General features: G+C 39.6%; 1 long non-coding RNA gene across 1 annotated transcript in view; it reads left to right on the top strand.

Annotated features, from left to right (window-relative positions):
* LOC144382785 (uncharacterized) overlaps positions 1 to 16,782 on the top strand; it is a 65,043-nt gene extending 48,261 nt beyond the window's left edge. Inside the window, exon 3 of the long non-coding RNA XR_013450185.1 lies at positions 16,659 to 16,782. This is a non-coding gene — a long non-coding RNA (uncharacterized LOC144382785). The remainder of the gene's footprint in view (positions 1 to 16,658) is intronic.
* The last annotated feature ends 2,095 nt before the right edge of the window (positions 16,783 to 18,877 follow it).

The raw sequence follows: 18,877 nt of genomic DNA on the forward strand, positions 1-18,877 counted from the left end.
TCATATGATTCTTGTTCTTTCTTTTGTTAATGTATTGTATCACGTTGATTGATTTGCGGATGTTGAACCAACCTTGCAGCCCAGGGATAAATCCGACTTGGTCGTGGTGAATAATCCTTTTAATGTACTGTTGGATCCTATTGGCTAGTATTTTGGTGAGAATTTTTGCATCCATGTTCATCAGGGATATTGGTCTGTAATTCTCCTTTTTGATGGGGTCTTTGTCTGGTTTTGGGATCAAGGTAATGCTGGCCTCATAAAATGAGTTTGGAAGTTTTCCTTCCATTTCTATTTTTTGGAACAGTTTCAGAAGGATAGGTATTAATTCTTCTTGAAATGTTTGGTAGAATTCCCCTGGGAAGCCATCTGGCCCTGGGCTTTTATGTTTTGGGAGATTTTTGATGACTGCTTCTATTTCCTTAGTGGTTATAGGTCTGTTCAGGTTTTCTATTTCTTCCTGGTTCAGTTTTGGTAGTTGATACATCTCTAGGAATGCATCCATTACTTCCAGGTTATCTAATTTGCTGGCATAGAGTTGCTCATAATATGTTCTTATAATTGTTTGTATTTCTTTGGTGTTGGTTGTGATTTTTCCTCTTTCATTCATGATTTTGTTGATTTGGGTCATTTCTCTTTTCTTTTTGATAAGTCTGGCCAGGGGTTTATCAATCTTGTTAATTCTTTCAAATAACCAGCTCCTAGTTTCGTTGATCTGTTCTACTGTTCTTTTGGTTTCTATTTCATTGATTTCTGCTCTGATCTTTATTATTTCTCTTCTCCTGCTGGGTTTAGGCTTTATTTGCTGTTCTTTCTCCAGCTCCTTTAGGTGTAGGGTTAGGTTGTGTACTTGAGACCTTTCTTGTTTCTTGAGAAAGGCTTGTATTGCTATATACTTTCCTCTTAGGACTGCCTTTGCTGTATCCCAAAGATTTTGAATAGTTGTGTTTTCATTTTCATTGGTTTCCATGAATTTTTTTAATTCTTCTTTAATTTCCTGGTTGACCCATTCATTCTTCAGTAGGATGCTCTTTAGCCTCCATGTATTTGAGTTCTTTCCAACTTTCCTCTTGTGATTGAGTTCTAGTTTCAAAGCATTGTGGTCTGAAAATATGCAGGGGATGATCCCAATCTTCTGGTACTGGTTGAGACCTGATTTATGACCTAGGATGTGATCTATTCTGGAGAATGTTCCATGGGCACTAGAGAAGAATGTGTATTCCGTTGCTTTGGGATGGAATGTTCTGAATATGTCTGTGAAGTCCATTTGGTCCAGTGTGTCATTTAAAGTGTTTATTTCCTTGTTGATCTTTTGCTTAGACGATCTGTCCATTTCAGTGAGGGGGGTGTTAAAGTCCCCCACTATTATTGTATTGTTGTCGATGTGTTTCTTTGCTTTTGTTATTAATTGCCTTATATAATTGGCTGCTCCCATGTTAGGGGCATAGATATTTACAACTGTTAGATCTTCTTGTTGGATAGACCCTTTAAGTATGATATAGTGTCCTTCCTCATCTCTTATTACAGTCTTTGGTTTAAAATCTAATTTGTCTGATATAAGGATTGCCACCCCAGCTTTCTTTTGGTGTCCATTAGCATGGTAAATGGTTTTCCACCCCCTCACTTTCAATCTGGGGGTGTCTTTGGGTCTAAAATGAGTCTCTTGCAGACAGCATATCGATGGGTCTTGTTTTTTAATCCAATCTGATAGCCTGTGTCTTTTGATTGGGGCATTTAGCCCATTTACATTCAGGGTAACTATTGAAAGATAGGAATTCAGTGCCATTGTATTGCCTGTAAAGTGACTGTTACTGTATATTGTTTGTGTTCCTTTCTGGTCTATGTTGCTTTTAGGCTCTCTCTTTGCTTAGAGGACCCCTTTCAATATTTGTTGTAGGGCTGGTTTCGTGTTTGCAAATTCCTTTAGTTTTTGTTTGTCCTGGAAGCTTTTGATCTCTCCTTCAATTTTCAATGACAGCCTAGCTGGATATAGTATTCTTGGCTGCATATTTTTCTCATTTAGTGCTCTGAATATGTCCTGCCAGTCCTTTCTGGCCTGCCAGGTCTCTGTGGATAAGTCTATTGCCAATCTAATGTTTCTACCATTGTAGGTTACATATCTCTTCTCCCGAGCTGCTTTCAGGATTTTCTCTTTGTCTCTGAGACTCGTAAGTTTTACTATTAGATGTCGGGGTGTTGACCTATTATTATTGATTTTGAGAGGGGTTCTCTGTGCTTCCTGGATTTTGATGCCTGTTTCCTTTCCCAAATTAGGGAAGTTCTCTGCTATAATTTGCTCCATTATACCTTCTGCCCCTCTCTCTCTTTCTTCTTCTTCTGGGATCCCAATTATTCTAATGTTGTTTTGTCTTATGGTATCGTTTATCTCTCGAATTCTGCCCTCGTGATCCAGTAGTTGTTTATCTCTCTTTTTCTCAGCTTCTTTATTTTCCATCATTTGGTCTTCTATCTCACTGATTCTTTCTTCTGCCTCATTTATCCTAGCAGTTAGCGCCCCCATATTTGATTGCACCTCATTGATAGCCTTTTTGATTTCTACTTGGTTAGATTTTAGTTCTTTTACTTCTCCAGAAAGGGTTTCTCTAATAACTTCCATGTTTTTTTCAAGCCCAGCTAGTATCTTTAAAGTGATGATTCTGAACTCTAGATCTGACATCGTACTAATGTCCGTATTGAGTAGGTCCCTGGCAGTCGGTACTACTTCTTGTTCTTTTTGTTGAGGTGATTTTTTCCGTCTTGTCATTTTGTGCAGAGGAGAATAGATTAATGAGAGAACAAAATGCTAGCAAGGTAACAACGTCCCCAGAAAATATACTCTAAACAAATCAGAGAAGACCTTCCAGAAAGTGGTCGCTTCTCTGTTCAGAGAGTTGTTGCTCTTCTTTTCTTCGATCTCTTGTTGAGTTTGTAGGTGTTCAGAATGGTTTGATCCCTATCCAGCTGAATTCCTGAGAGGAGACGAAATCCAGGTCTCCTACTCCTCCGCCATCTTGCTCCCTATTTTATTTTTAAAATATTTTATTTATTTATTTGACAGAGAGAGACACAGCGAGAGAGGGAACACAAGCAGGGGGAGTGGGAGAGGGAGAAGCAGGCTTCCCGCTGAGCAGGGAGCCCGATGCGGGGCTCAATCCCAGGACCCTGAGATCATGACCTGAGCCAAAGGCAGACGCTTAACGACTGAGCCACCCAGGTGCCCTGAGATTAACATTTAAATCAGTAGATCTAGTAGAGCTGATTGCTCTTCCTAATGTGGGTGAGCCTCATCCAATCAGTTGAAGGCCTGACTAGAACAAATAGGCTGATCCTCATCTAAGTAAGAAGCAATTCCTCCTGCCTGACTGCCTTCAAGCTGTGGCGAGTTTTCTCTTCCCTGCCTTTGGATCTGAATTGAAACCTTAGCTCTTCCTGGGTTCCAAGCCAGCTGGCCTTCAGACAAGAACTCTGCCATTGGCTTTTTTGTGTCTCCAACTCACTCTACAGACCTTGGGACGTGTCTGCCTCTATTATCACACGAGTCAATTCCTTATAATAAACCTCTTCATATTAATCAGGAGAACCCTGATGAATACAGTATCCATTTAATTATGTAAAGGTTCAGGCACAATGAAATTAACAGGTAAAATAGTACCGTCGGACCCTTTGAGACAACGGGTACCAATGCGGACAAGTTGCACAGACATGATTCCAAATAAAGAAAATGCAGAGTTCTCTCACTTTACAGTAATCGTATTTTTTGAAAATTCAGAAAATGTATGCATATTAAAACTATGGCTTGTGTTTACTTGTATAACAACATAAGGTCCTAGCCTCAAATAATTGTAAATGGGTTTTTCACCTACATAAATGTCTGGTGAGATATTCAAAAGTCAGGCAGAAGGTTGAAGAATTTCTCAGTGTGTGGGACTGGTATGAACGTTGCCCACTCAATGCCCATAGCATCCTCCAATTATCTGAAACCCAAACTATCTTCACGTGTTTCTGTGTGGGGCAGTACAGCCTCCACTGAGAACCACTGATTTTTTTTTTTTTAAGATTTTATTTATTTATTTGACAGAGAGAGACAGAGTGAGAGAGGGAACACAAACAAGGGGAGTAGGGGAGGGAGAAGCAGGCTTCCTGCGGAGCAGGGAGCCCGATGCGGGGCTCCATCCCAGGACCCTGGCATCATGACCTGAGCAGAAGGCAGACGCTTAATGACTGAGCCACCCGGGCACTCCAGAACCACTGATTCTTATGGAAACTTTCCAAGATAATAATTATCTGTGTGCATGTGTGTAAATATGTACTATATTAGTTTCCTAGGGCTGCCACAATAAATTACCACAAACTGGATGGCTTAAAACAACAGAAATGTATTCTCTCACTATTCTGGAAGTCAGAAGTCCAAAATCAAGGCGTCAGCAGAGTTGGTTCCCTCTGGAGGCTCTGAGGGAGAATCTGCTCCAGGCCTCTCTTCTGGTTCTGGTGGTTGCAAATAATCCTTGGTGCTCCTTGGCTTATGGAGGGCGCCATTCCAATTACTGCCCTCATCTTCATGTATCTTTTCCTCCGTGTGTCTGCATCTTCTTTTCTGTCTCTTGTAAGGGCAGTCCTTGTTGAATTTACGGCTCTCTCTAATCCCAGATGATCTCATCTCAAGACCCTTCCTTACCTTGGTCACATCTGCAAAGACCCTATTCCAAAATCAGATCATATTCTGAGGTTCCACGTGGATGTGAATTTTCTGGGGGCGCTATTCCACCTGCTACATATACTTATACATGTAAGTATATATGTAAATGTGTTAAGAGGTCATGAAGAATACACAGCAAACTGTTACACGATACGAATGTGAAAAGTTTCCGACCAGGCAGGGGGAAATGAAGGCAACTTATACTTTTTATTCTCACTTCTGAAATTAATTTAAAATTTTAAAAAAATTAACAAGCTAATATTAGCTTATTAGTAGTTCTATTCTAATAACTGTAACCATTTAGGAAATCTCTCCGCCACAGTCAAAAGGACAAGCAGGTTGTAAGCAGATATGCTGCGGTCTTTTTTCTCAGCTAATGCCTTCTCAGGGAGCTACATAATTAGAATTAAGCTTGGGTGTAGAGCTATTGTTTTGTACTTTTATGCTTTGTGTGTGTTGGAGGGAAAGAATCTCCGACTCACCAGGGAGAACACATTTTCCCAACCGTGGGGAAGAAAATAAAATTCTGACCTTTTAAAGGGACAGCCATGATTGAAGCAAGAGCCAGCTGGTGTTGTCAACAGAAGGGCAACTGGTTTTCCAGTGGTATGACCATAGCTATCTTTGCTGGGGCATCCCAGCAGAGAATACGTGAGAAAAGGATCACTTTTCCTCAAAATTTGTGGGTAAGAAAATAAATTCCCCGTACTGATAAACTAGTACAAATGCAAGATAGGCTGGTTCAAAATTGGGACCATTAGGTGGCATCATTGGGAACAGAGAAAATTTTAAATTAGCAAAGGGACAAGCATGCAGTGCTGAGGCCACTATTCTCTTTGAGTTTTGGAACTAATAGATTTTTCATCCATGGTTCATTTCCTGCTTATCTGTATATTGCAGCACATGCCTCCTCCTATCAAAAGTGACTTCAAAATAAACACATGCAAGGGTCGTTTTGCAATCAAAGCCACAGGTACAAGGTGATGCTGAAAGGCAAATATATATTCTGGGGATCTTGATTTGCTTTCAGTTTTCCATGCTTTGGTGCATGAACGTTGTTGGGTTATTTTAAAATCATTTCCAAGGAGTCTTTTAAAAATATTTAAGCTACAGGGTTCAAAGTGCATATACCATTTTAATTCTGCTAAAATAAGCCATAGCCATGTGAACTTGAAAAGATCTAGGTTTTTATTTTGATGTTTATTATTTATTAAGAAGTCAAATAGTCATCTATTTAATCAAAGGGCATTTGCTTCAAATTGCTTCCATCCATTGTCCTTACCATGAAAGACTGATTGTGCTTTGAACTAGGCTTCTTTTTTTATGGGAGAGATAAAGGAAAATTCTTATAAAAGAACATACACATCAAAGAATCAGCTTCCTAAAACATTTTCCTTTTATACATGTTGGCTACCTGCCTACATCTGTTCATAAATTGATATGTAGTCTTTTTAATGCACATTTGCCATTACTGAATGTTACCTCCTTCAAAGATGAAAATACCAATAGATTGGAAAATGAACTTGAGATGAGGAATAGCATAGAAAAGTCTGTGGCTTATGGCTGTTTGTTTTCTTGTATCTTTGCACGAGGTCTATCATAACCTTCTGTTTAACCTGAGATTCAGTTTTTAATAATTTATTAGCAGATAAAAATATAGTGAGAAGTGGCCAAAACCAAGATATGAGAATGTACCAGAAGTCTGGGATTGACTACAATATTTAATAAAAACACTTTAATTAGCCTTTTTTTGGTTATGCCCAATGAGACTCCAGAGCCTCATCTCAGGTAGTAGTTGAGATAAAAGATACACATTGTCCACAAACTACATGCAGGAATGCAAAACACAGGAATATTTATTATTTTTTTCCCTTCCAGACAACCCAAGAGAAGGGGAATTTTGAAAATTGAGACTGAAATAAGAAATGGATGGGGAAAAGTTCTCAGGAAGAGACAAGTGAGGAAGAGGGAGGGTGGGAAAGCCTAGTAAGAGATTCCTCGTAGGGGAGAAGGGTCAGCGGACTTTAAGCATGATAGCATCTAAAATTAAAATTTAAGTGTTTCATGTCTCTCTCTTGGAATTTCCCTCATTATCACCAAATCTTTCATATGTCAGATAGCTATCATAGCACTGTGATAGTACCACTTTGGGGAATGAAGTGAGATCTTTGAATTTGGGGCATAGATGCCAAGAGAGCATTGAGGTTTTCAGAAGTGGTAGTATCACTAGAGGAGACAGATCACTTACACAGAAGTAGGAATTCAAAACAAAAGGAGACATTTGTGGAAATGCTCTAGTCTGGGGATCCTCAGAAACACTGGCAAAAGACACGTGTAGAGGATAGAATTACACTTGTCATATCATCACTCAGTAGGACTGCTGAGGGTCACTGTTGATTGACAGCTTCCAGCTGCTTCACCTAGAGCCACATAGCACTCACACCCCAAGCCACACTTCCCAGGGCTATACCTGAGCCAATGTCTGAGCATGGTGTGGGTACTCGAGCTGGGCTGTGCCTCCCTGCTTTGGGACTCCTAGAGGCAGTCTTCTCTGGGGCCCTCCATCAGCCCTGCTGAGACTTTCTCTGAACTCCACTGAGGTCTCAGCTTCTTCCCACCCAATCCTTCCTTATCGCTCTCCTTCCTCAGGAGTCAGACCTGCACTGCAACCTGAAGGTTCTCCATACCTCCTCCTGCTCCCCTCCCCTCATCCTTCCCCTGGGAAATCTCTTGCATGGCTAACACACCTTAGTGTTTATTTTTTGAAGGAACTAAACTGACACAGGTGGTCCCAAGAGTTGGGTCTGAGAAAACTGACAGTAAGATGGGGCTTGGGACTGGCTCACTCATGGCTGGCCAGCACCAAGGACCCTATCCTGACTACAATGGGGAGGACGTGATATAATCTATGGTACAAGGTGAGAGCCCAAATGCTGAAGATTTTTAGAAAATGTCCCATTAGAGAGAAATGTAGTGATTCTGACATGTGAAAGATATCAGGGAGTAATGCCTACAGGGAGTAGAATTGCCTTATTTTTTAATAAGCTATATTGATGTCCTTTGATGGGATAATGAGAAATTCAGGGCAGTTAACGAACAATTAAAGGCTAAGTGTGCGAGCCAGAGGGCCTCTGACAGCTTAAGAAGAGATCTTTAACTTCTAAAATGGAAGAGTAAAAACAGCCTGGCAGCAGGAAGAAGCTATGCGAGAGCCACAGAACTCTGGCGATGTTGAAATGTTCAGATGAGGCAGGTCTCCCAGGCTAAGGTCAGGGCCTTGGCTGGCAAACCCTGGGACCCAGAACTCTCTGGGCTTGCAGAGGTGGTCACCCTTCCTTAGTAGGAGCTATCACTCCTCCTGCCTGAAGCTGCCATTACAGAGACCTTTCCCCTGCAAGGCAACAGGTGCCCCCCTCAGGAGCTGCTCCCACCACCTCTCCTGGCTGCCAGAGTGATGATCAGGGTTAAATCTTCACGTGACCTGGCAGGTATGTGCTGGGCCTGATGAAGGAAGGAGGAAATTACACCCTAAAAGAGTTATAAGAATTAGTTAGCAAGTACCATGAAGAATGAGGGGATTATGGGGCACATGGCTGGCTCAGTTGGTGGAGCCTGCGACTCTTGATCCCGGGGTTGTAGGTTTGAGCCCCAAGTTGGGTGTAGAGATTACTTAAAAAAATTAAAATCTAGAAAAAAGAAAAAGAAGAAGAATGAAGGGATTACCCCTGGAATTGGATTTAGAGGGTTCTTGATCAAGGGGGTTGGAACAAAAGAATGGTTAAGTGAGAATTCATTGACTTTGGAGGCTCTGGTGAGGCCCCAGGGGATTAGGGAAACTCATTCTTAGAAGACTAGAGAAGGCTGATGCCAAGTAAAGTGGAGAAGCCTGAGTTATTCTGGCAAACAGAAGAGGAGAGCCAAACAGAAAAAGAGGCTGCTGGGAGTGGGCATGCAGGCATGGATGTATTACGGAAGGCCAAAAGGTCGTATGTTTGAGCAGCTGAATCTTCACATCTGTTGGTCACCCTGAGACCACACTTCTCCTGGTTGTTCCCAGGCAGTCACTTAGTGTGGGTACCACAGCTGAGCCTGCCCAGCACTGGGCTCCTCTAATAGGGATAGCCGAGACTGTCTCAGAACTGCACTACAACTTAGGGTCTCCCTAGCCGATCCTTCTTTTCCTGCTCTCATTTCCTAGGTCTCAGACCTGCACTGGGGCCCCAGGGCTCTCCTTACCTATTTCTCCTCCCTTCTCCCTTCATATTCACAGGCATTCCCGCCAGTGAATCTTTTGCATGTCTAATCTCATCTGGGTCTGCTTCTTAGAGGATGTGAACCGCCGAAGAACACAACTCGGCTACATGTGGCAAATTTTATTAAGCTCCTTTACTTCCTGAGTCTGTGTCACACTTCCCTGTTTCCTTGAGTGTCTAGCAGTTTTTGTTGAAATCTGGACATTTTAGGTAATACATTTAAAGCAACTCTGGATTCTGATTTTTCTACCCACTGAAGATTGTTTTGGTTGCAGTTTTATTTATTTCTTTGTCGAGTGATTTACCTGGCAAGATCTGTGAAATCTATCTCCTCTGTGGTTTGTGCCTACTGATGTCTCTGCTTCATGTTTTTTGGCTTTTTAAATAGTCTTGTTTTTATTTTTAACCTTGCTTCTTTAAAGTCACCACTGTGTCTGCACTGCTTCTTTTAGACAGAGGTTGGGTAGAGGTAGGATTCAACCACGTCAAGCCAGTAAGACTTCTGTTCTCTGCTGGATAAATATGTACCAGGGTAAAGTGGGCGACATTCAGAGTTCATGCCATTTTCAAGTATGCCCAGGCTTCTACTCTGGGCCCTTTTGTGTCTCCTATGCACATGCGCTCAGCTTCAGGGTCAGCAAGGCATTGTAACTGCTTTGGGTTTTCTCCAGTGTAAGCTGCACATACACACAGACAAGCAAGAAATATGCCTTCTCCAACAATGGCTACAATCTCAGCCTAGCAGAGCTGTGAGCCTTTCCTATTCAACTATTGTGATTGTCACTTTTACCAATAACACTGTTGGATGCAGTCTTTTCCCACCACACCGCACTGAGCAAGCCCCTTCACCAGTTAGGGAGAAAGTGCTACTGGTCCTTGTGACCTGCCCTGCCTTGGAAAATTTCCTTGTCCACTGAGCTGGGGGAGGAAGGGGGTGGCCCAAGTCCAGAGCACTACAGATACCCATGTTCCCACTTGGGAAGTTAAGCAGCTTTTCAAATATAAATGTTTCTCAGATTGTTGCATGCTTTTATTAATTTTCAGAATGTTGAAGGATGATTTGTTTGCCATTTTTTTCCAGCTTTATAGTTGCTTTTCAGGTAGAGGATTTGCCAATCTCCTCACTTGGCTGTAACCAGGAATTCCATCTCTACAACAGCTTCTTTTTGCGTGTGTGTGTTTATTTAAATTCCAGTTAGTTAACATATAGTGTAATATTAGTTTCAGGTGTACAGTATAGTGATTTAACACTCCCATATGTCACCTCGTGCTCATCACAACACATGCACTCCTTAATCCCCGATACCTGTTTCACCCATCCCCCCACCCACCTCCCCTCTGGTCACCGTCAGTTTATTCTCTATAGTTAAGAGTCTGTTTTTTGATTTGCTTCTCTTTTTTCCCCACTATGATTATTTGTTTTGTTTCTTAAATTCCACATATGAGTGAAATTGTATGGTATTTGTCTTTCTCTGACTGACTTACTTCACTTAGCATAATACTCTCAAGCTCCATCCACGTTGGTGGAAATGCCAAGATTTCATTCTTTTTTATGGCTGAGTAATATTCCAGTGTGTGTGTGTGTGTGTGTGTGTGTGTGTGTGTGTGTGTGTAAACATTGGGGTGCATGTATCCCCTGGAAATAGTGTTTTTACAAATTAGTAATTTTATTGATTTGAAGGGATACATGAACCCCAATATTTATAGCAGCATTATCAACAATAGCCAAATTATGGAAAGAGCCCAAATGTCGACAACAGCTTCTTAATTGTTATTTCTGACTCTAGCCTTTCTCCCCTCCAAGCTCCAGACTGAAGTCTAAGTGATCATTCTAAAATATAAATATGATTGTATCTCATAATTTAAATCCTTCAACGGCTTTCTATTTTCCTTGGCATGAGATCCTTATAAGTCTCATAATCTGGGTTCTGCTTGCTTTTCTAGCTTTCTTTTTACTACTTCTCCCTAGAAGCCTTTGCTCTGATTGGACTAGACATCACTCATGCCACACTTTCTTTTATCCATGGGACTCAGCATTTGTCTTTCTCCTTGCAACACTCACAACCTACCTCCAGCTCCCTCCTTCTCCCCCATCTCTCCCAGCCCCAGGTTTTACTTTCCTGACTGACTGTTGCCCTTCAGATTTCAGTTTGGATATCATTTCCTTCCAGGGTTACCCTTACTGCATACACCCTTCTCCATTCCAGGTTTGGTGCCTTTGATCTGTGTTCCCATCACTGGCCACATTTCCCTTATTCTAGACTTGATTATGCTGCAGTTTAATGGTCTCTTCCACTAGAGTATAAACTCCATGGGGCAGAGCCGATAGCTGTATGTTCATTGCTGGAGTCTTAGCCCGGAGACCAATGCCAGATTGACTCTGAAAAAAACACTTGTTAAATGATAACAAATGAGGGGTCCTGCTTAAATCAGGAGTCTACAAAATCTTTCTGTAAAGGGCCCATTCATAAATATTTTAGGCTTTGTGGACTGGTAAGTCTCTGTTGGAACTGCTCCACTCAGCTGTTTTAGCAGCCATAGAAAATATAATGAATGGACATAGATTTGTTCCAGTAAAACTTTGTAAATCCTGGTGGCTGGCCCATGGGCTGTTGTTCACAAATCTCTGAATTAAATGAATGAATGGTAGGTGGTTATGAAGTGTTTCAACGAATTAATGGATCTCTAACTTGTAGTTCTTTTGTAAATAATTAAAACCCATTTTCTCTACCTTTGGTCTAACCAAGAAAAAAAAATAATTAGCATTTTCCACATAATAATCCACCATTAGAAATAAAATTATGTCCTTTTATATTTTAATACAAAAACCATCACAGGGAATGTTGGGTTCTTCTTTGTCTCTCTTCATTTAATCTTTCTTTCTTCTCTTATTTTTCATTATTTCACATAACCCAAGGCACAAGTTTAAAGAAAGAATTCAAGATAATTAACATGGTTAAATGACAGTTTACACAGTGTGCTGAGCATAGTTGTAAAGAACTGTAAAGAAATATGCGAATTAGGAATATCATTGGAAAATGATAATTTGATGTTTTGAAGCTCCATCTATTTGGCATTATATCCTTTTTCTTCCTTTTATCTACTTAGTAATACCAGGTTTTACACTAATACACTTACTTTTTTAGCAATGTAGTCCATTAATTAAATGAGAATTGGTGCATTATTAGATCGATACTTGCTCTTTAAGAATCATTGTATTCTGGAAGCGCCTGGGTGGCTCAGTTGGTTGAGCATCTGACTCTTGATTTCAGGTCAGGGAATGGGATCAAGCCCCTCAATGGGCTCCACGCTCAGTGGGGAGTCTGCTTGAGATTCTTTCTCTCCCTCTGCCCCTTCCCCTGCTTTCTCTCTCTCAAATGATAAATAAATAAATCTTAAAAAAAAAAGAATCACTGCATTCTGTTCTATGACTTTACATGTATAATTATGAAGAAAACCTACTTCAGTTAGAAAATATCTTTATAAATATTAGCAATTACATTGTTATTACTAGCTATAATATTAATAATATAACATTATTACTAGCAATATACATTATTATCGTGGAGATAATTCATTATATTTCTTATAACTGGATTAGTATTTCTGTTTTTGTTCATGTATTGGGCATTTGCCCTAAATATATATATATAGAAAGGAACAGAATACTAGAGTTAATCAGTAGCAACTGAATACACATTTAGTTTGTAAACTTTAAAAATTAGCATTCTCTGGGATGCCTGGGTGGCTCAGTCGTTTAAGCATCTGTTGTCAGCTCAGGTCATGATCCCAGGGTCCTGGGATCGAGTCCTGCATCAGGCTCCTTGCTCAGTGGGGAGTCTGCTTCTCCCTCTGCCTGCCGCTCCCCCTGCTTGTGCTCACTCTCTCTCTCTCTGACAAATAAATAAATAAAAATCTTTAAAATAAAAAAAGTAAAGCTTTTAAAAAATAAAAAATAAAAATTAGCATTCTCTGAATTCACTTCCAAGATGTGTTTTTATCACTTAAGACATGAGACAGCTTATTCAAGTTTTTTATTGGGAATTTTTTTTATGAAGAAAAATTGTTGGGGCGCCTGGATGGCTCACTTGTTTGAGCAACTGACTCTTGATTTCGGCTCAGGTTGTGATCTTGGGGTCATGAGATCAAGCCCCATGGCAGGCTCCATGCTCAGCAGGGAGTCTGCTTGAGATTTCCTCTCCCTCTCCCTCTGTCCCTCCCACTGGTGCTCTCTCTCTCTCTCTCTCCCTAAAATAATAAATAAATAAATCTTTTTTTAAAAAAGAAAAATTGTTCTCAACTATTTCTTAGAATTTCCCCAAGTATTCGTTTGCAAACTTTTCTACTAACGAAGCATACAGTGAGAGTTCATGTTAACAGGGATTTCTTTATTGATATAGAGAAAAATCAGATGTTATATTTCTGAAGTCACCTTCTACTCTTGGGGAATTTTGAGAAAAGACTCAAAGGAACGAGGAGAAATTACCTGGATAATCTTGTCTCTAGCAATCTTAGGCAAAAGGCCAACAATCTTACATGTTTTCCTCAGGTACTTCAAGATCAACCGATTCACAATAGGTGGCTGAATTGATAATTTGTTTTATCTTAGTGGTTCATTTAATTGTAGTCATTAAAGCTTAGTGAAAGACTGTTCTAAAAACTCAGCAATTAGTCCTGGGAAATTGCATAAACAAAAACTATTTATCTCAGTGTGAAATTCAATAAATACCACATTAAGGATAAGAGTTTCTAATTAAGGGAGGGCCACACGTCTATACCTTCACACAAAGGATCTGAGAACCAATTGGAACTGTATCTGTGTAAACTCAGGAGCATACAATGCTTTACATGTAGACTCCTTCTTCTAATTGAATTTGTACACAAATTGAGATAATGTTCCTTATCTTACAATGGCATTTCTGAAATCTCTATTTTAGTAGATGTTACTAAAAAAAAAAAAAAAAGGAGTTCTATGGTCAAATACACTGGGATATTCTGTATTAAACAAAATAAAGTAGTTGGCTTTATTTCCTAGGGGACTTCTCTGATCTTTGAATATGCTAAAATGTACACTAGACTGTCTGGGAGAGGAGCGTAGTATTTTGCAAGCTTATTCCTGTGGAACTACATTTTCCTCTAAATCTCTATTAGTGTGATAAGGAATCACTCCTTTAAAAAAAAATAAGGTTGGAAGACCCTTTTACAACATGACCTTTTTAATGAACTAGTTATCACTTTTATATTCTATCTTCTTTCTTACTTTTTGTAGCACCTTTAAAAAGTAATTTTGAACTTGAAGTTGTAAGAATAGTACAAAGAACTTTTATTTACCCTTTACCCGATCCTTAGTTTGCCGCATCGCTTTTTATTCCCTCTGTCTCTCTCTCTTCCTATCTCTCTTTTCTTCACCCTTGTCTCTATGTATCTATGTAGCTAGCTACTTACCTACCTGCCTTCCCACCTAGCACTATTTTGTCGTGAATTATTTGAACGTAGTACTTTTTACCCCAGTGCGTAGCACTATGCCTGAAACACCGCAGAGACTCTTTAAATGATTGATGATTAGTGAGTGATGCCTTTTAGAATGTTACCTAAACAAAGCTCAATTATAAAAGGCCATTCTGGAATAACTATTTAAATGTGAAGTCTTTATCTATTATGAAAAGCCAGTGAATCAATTTTAAACGTCAGAAATATCATCTTATTAATTCTTAACAATTGCAGCATTTGAAAGTTTCCTAACCAAGAATCAGAACAAACACCTGACTATGTTTTCTTTTTCTGAATTATGAATGAGCTCATGTGATGAACCAAAACCAGATACCTTGCCTTCTATTCCAGTCCAGGACCAATATGTCCAGCCCTGTGGTCTCAAGCCAGCTGGTACACTTACCCACTGACTAAATTAAAACCCACACAACCCACTGAAAGAGACACTGAATTCTGTCATTTGGGTCTTTTCTGTGATCTTTCCTCGGTGTATAACTCAGCTCTCTCAACTTTCTCCTTCAGTTTTATTTCTCCATCAGAATAAATTTTCTCTAGTATTGGCACCTTCAAAGCTTAGAGAGACTTGCCTATTGGTACCAAGAAAAACCCCCTGTTAACATGGTTACATTCAATCAGTTAGAACTTAAACCTCTTTCTAATCAGTTTGGAGAATAACAAGTAACAAGAATGTTGAATGTGCAAAGTAGAGGTAATGGACAAATAAAATGATTTATTCGATTTTAAGGATGTTAAATGCTTCTACTTACATGAGGGGCCTAAAGTAGTCAAATTCACTGAGACAAAAAGTAGAATGGTGATTATCCGGAGTTGAGGGGAAGAGGAAATTAGGAGTTATTGTTTAATGGGTAGAGATTCTGTTTCAAAAGAAGAAAAAGTTCTGGAGACAGATAGTGATGATGATTCACAAAAATGGGAATGTGCCTAATGCCACTGAACTGTATGCTTAAAATGGTTAAAATTTTATGATTTTTTTACCAGTTTTTAAAAAAGAAAACTAAATGCTACTAAAACGGTACCTATTTGCCTGTAGATATGTAAACATCCTTCTGGTTTTTTAATACATGCAATTATGGTTATATTTTGCCTACATAAAATCAAATTTCACAAAATTTGTATTTTTTATACAATATATTTACTTGATAATTTTTCCACTTCCAAAAGAGAATTTAATGGAGGACATAGGATGTGAGCATCATTTGGACTTTTCAAGAGTCTGGTGGCTGGCTCATGCATGGGAAAAACAGAACAGCCTGGGAAAGAGCAGAAAGGCTGACACTGGGAGGTAATGAGACTCTCACCAGGAGCTAGGCAAGGAAGGTATTTCCCCTGGAGTAGGTGTGGATCAAGAAAGTGAGCAGACCTGGAATCACATAAAACGAGGGACTCCAACAGCAACAGTCTTTGTTGGAACAGTCTCTGTAAGGAATGGAATGTGATTTGTAACTGCTTTGAGATTTGAACTCTTTCTTCAATTATGTCTTCATTTTAAAAGCTTCTTTATGATACAAGTTTTTTATTTGTCTTTTCCTTATGTTCCTTTCCTCCTCTCCACATAGATCTAATATCTGTGCACAGGTCCAGTGTCAGTACTGTTCTGATGATTGCTCATCTTGGAGAAGTACTCATTTCGTATTAGAGAATATTGTGGGGAAGAAGGAGGAGGCCCAGGATGGGCAGTCCAAAGTTTTGTTTTAGGTTTATCCTAAATGCCATCTCATCTGTTTGTTTCCTTTGCCTGGGAGATAACTCCTCTTAGTTTTTGGTGTTCAAGGGCAAAGATCTCTGGCCACAATTTTTTGTGTGTGTGATCTGCCCATTGCCACCTTCCCTCCTTCTCTTACCCAATTTCAAACATCTAGCCCCATAGACTAAAAGCTGGATTTTAGACATGTGTAAATAGAATATGAGTACATCTTCTTCTTCAGCTGCAACCACCTGCCCTGTTATTCTCCCTCTGAGTAAAGGATCAAGACATGCCTTTCAGGATTGTGATTCTAGATTTTATTAAAACCTTCAAGATTTTAGGGAAATCTGTTTTCAGTTTGAGGCATGCAAAGGTCTGGCCAGCTCTAGTCTCCTTCTGAGTCTTAGGCCAACTTTCATAGTATTTCATAGATACTGTTTCATGGTAGGCGTGCAGCTTGTGCTACTTCCTTATTACATGGTCAACCAAGTTGCATCTCTGTTCTTTTCATTTTTAGACAACAATCCCAAATAGCAAAAATTTAAGTATTACTTGAAGGAATTTCTGGATCCCTACTCTAAACCCAATCCTGAAGATGCCGCAGAAAGGAGAAAGAAAATAGATGGATCTAAGAAAATATTGGAAAAACTGAAAAGGCCCTGGAGTGAGTTCCAGATGAAGTAAGAGCCTAGGAAGGGGTGAGTAGCCACAGATGGAAGGTAACATGGGCATAGAAAGAGAGCTCTGAACAGCTCTTGCTTTCTCTGTCTAAACTTGAGGCAGAAAATGAGAAGTGCAGATCAGTGAGATTAACACAAAGTGGTCTTTGAGCCCAGTAGAGTTTGGGAGGAGTGCAAGCAATTGAGCAGGGCCTGGGTTTCCCCATCTTCCCTCCTTCTCTCCCATGGTACACCCCAACAACAAGTAGTTACAACTAAGGGAGACAGTTCTTGGAAAAGGTGGTGGCAAATGGGGAAGCCAAATTGCAAAGTCGTCATCTTTCTTTTATTATGCATTCCTTTTAAGATTGGACACAAGACTTGACTTTCTCTGTCATTGATCCTATTCAACATAGCATTACAGTCCTAGTCAGTGAAATAGGGCAATGAACTAAATGAGTTTAAAGATTAGAAGGGAAGAAAAGAAAGTCATTACTTGAAGAAGATAAGATCAATCTACGTTTAAAAAAGCTGAATCAACTGGGAAACTGATAGAATGAATAAGAGAGTGTAGCAAGTATCCTTAACCCATACTATGTTTTACACCAGCAATAACCAACTAGAAAATGCATTAGAAATCCAGGCATCATCCACAAGAGTATTAAAAAACCTGTAAGGTAGATACTTATACATACTAAAATTTTTTTTAATTTTTTCCCTCTGCCATTCCCTTTCTCTTTTATAGTCATCATATAATGTAGTTATAATGGTTAACAAAATGTAGTTCATAATTTCCTGTATATCAAACAGGATTGTTTTTGGACTAGAGGAGAAATGGACATCACCCAGAAATAGAAATAATCTAACAAAGATCCACAAAACTTTTATGGATAAATTTTAAAAATATTATTATAGGACACAAAAGAAAGCCCAAATAGAGAACCATACCATGTTCATTGATGGACAAAAATATTTTAATAATGTCAATTATCCTCAAATTATTCTATAAATTCAATAGGATTTTAATAAAAATCCAAGAGTATTTTTGAGACTCATCAAATCAATTCCAAAACGTATATGGAAAAATAAAAGTCCACAGATAAAATCCTGTGGTGACCTGTATTATAATGGGAACCAGATCCTCAGCTTTCAAACTTAAACTATTTGAATAACCTATCCTAGATTCCGATTTTATTCCTTGAGGGTTTGCAACCACTTACGGTACCAATTACTATATAAACCAGCCTTCTTAGCTGCCAACAAGAAAATCCCTTCTAACTATTTTAAACAGAAAGGGGTTTATTGAATGTATGTGTAGTTCACAGAATCATTGGGAGGGCTGACGGAACAAACTAAGCTGAGCATCCACATGGGTCTATAACGTGTCCTTCAGATCAGCATCCATACAGACTCTCTTTCCCAGTCTCAAACTTTGAAACGACACCATGCTCCTACTTAATGTAACTATCCTCATACAAGCAAAATATACTCAAACTCCCTGCAAAATTCAACATGGTTGAAACAACAAGATACTACATTATTCCCATTAAATGATCAAAAATTAGAAAGACATTATCAAATATTAATGCGAATGTGAGGAGACAAACTGTATACTGTTGGTGGAAGAGCAAACTGGTCTGGCTGTCCTAGAGAGCAAAAGTAGATCCTAGAGTCCTCAGTAGAATCAGCTATGCATATATGACCATGAAATCCTACTCCAGGATCCATACCTTAGAAAAATTCTCTTACAGATCTGTGGAAGACTGTACAAGGGTCTTCATCAAGTGTTGCTTACTGTGTGAGATTGAGGCCACCTAACTGTCCATAGTGGGGAATGATAAAGAGAAAGTAGTGAATGCACACCATGGACAGCTATGCAGTATCAGGAACAATGCATCTGATGCATATAGAACAACAGAGTAGATCTTAAAAACAAAGTTCTCCGGGGCACCTCGGTGGCTCAGTTGGTTAAGCGACTGCCTTCGGCTCAGGTCATGATCCCAGAGTCCTGGGATCAAGTCCCATGTCGAGCTCCCTGCTCAGCAGGGAGTCTGCTTCTCCCTCTGACCCTCCCCTC

Source organism: Halichoerus grypus, chromosome 8 (assembly GCF_964656455.1).
Source record: "Halichoerus grypus chromosome 8, mHalGry1.hap1.1, whole genome shotgun sequence".
In the NCBI taxonomy this organism is placed as follows: Eukaryota; Metazoa; Chordata; class Mammalia; order Carnivora; family Phocidae; genus Halichoerus; species Halichoerus grypus.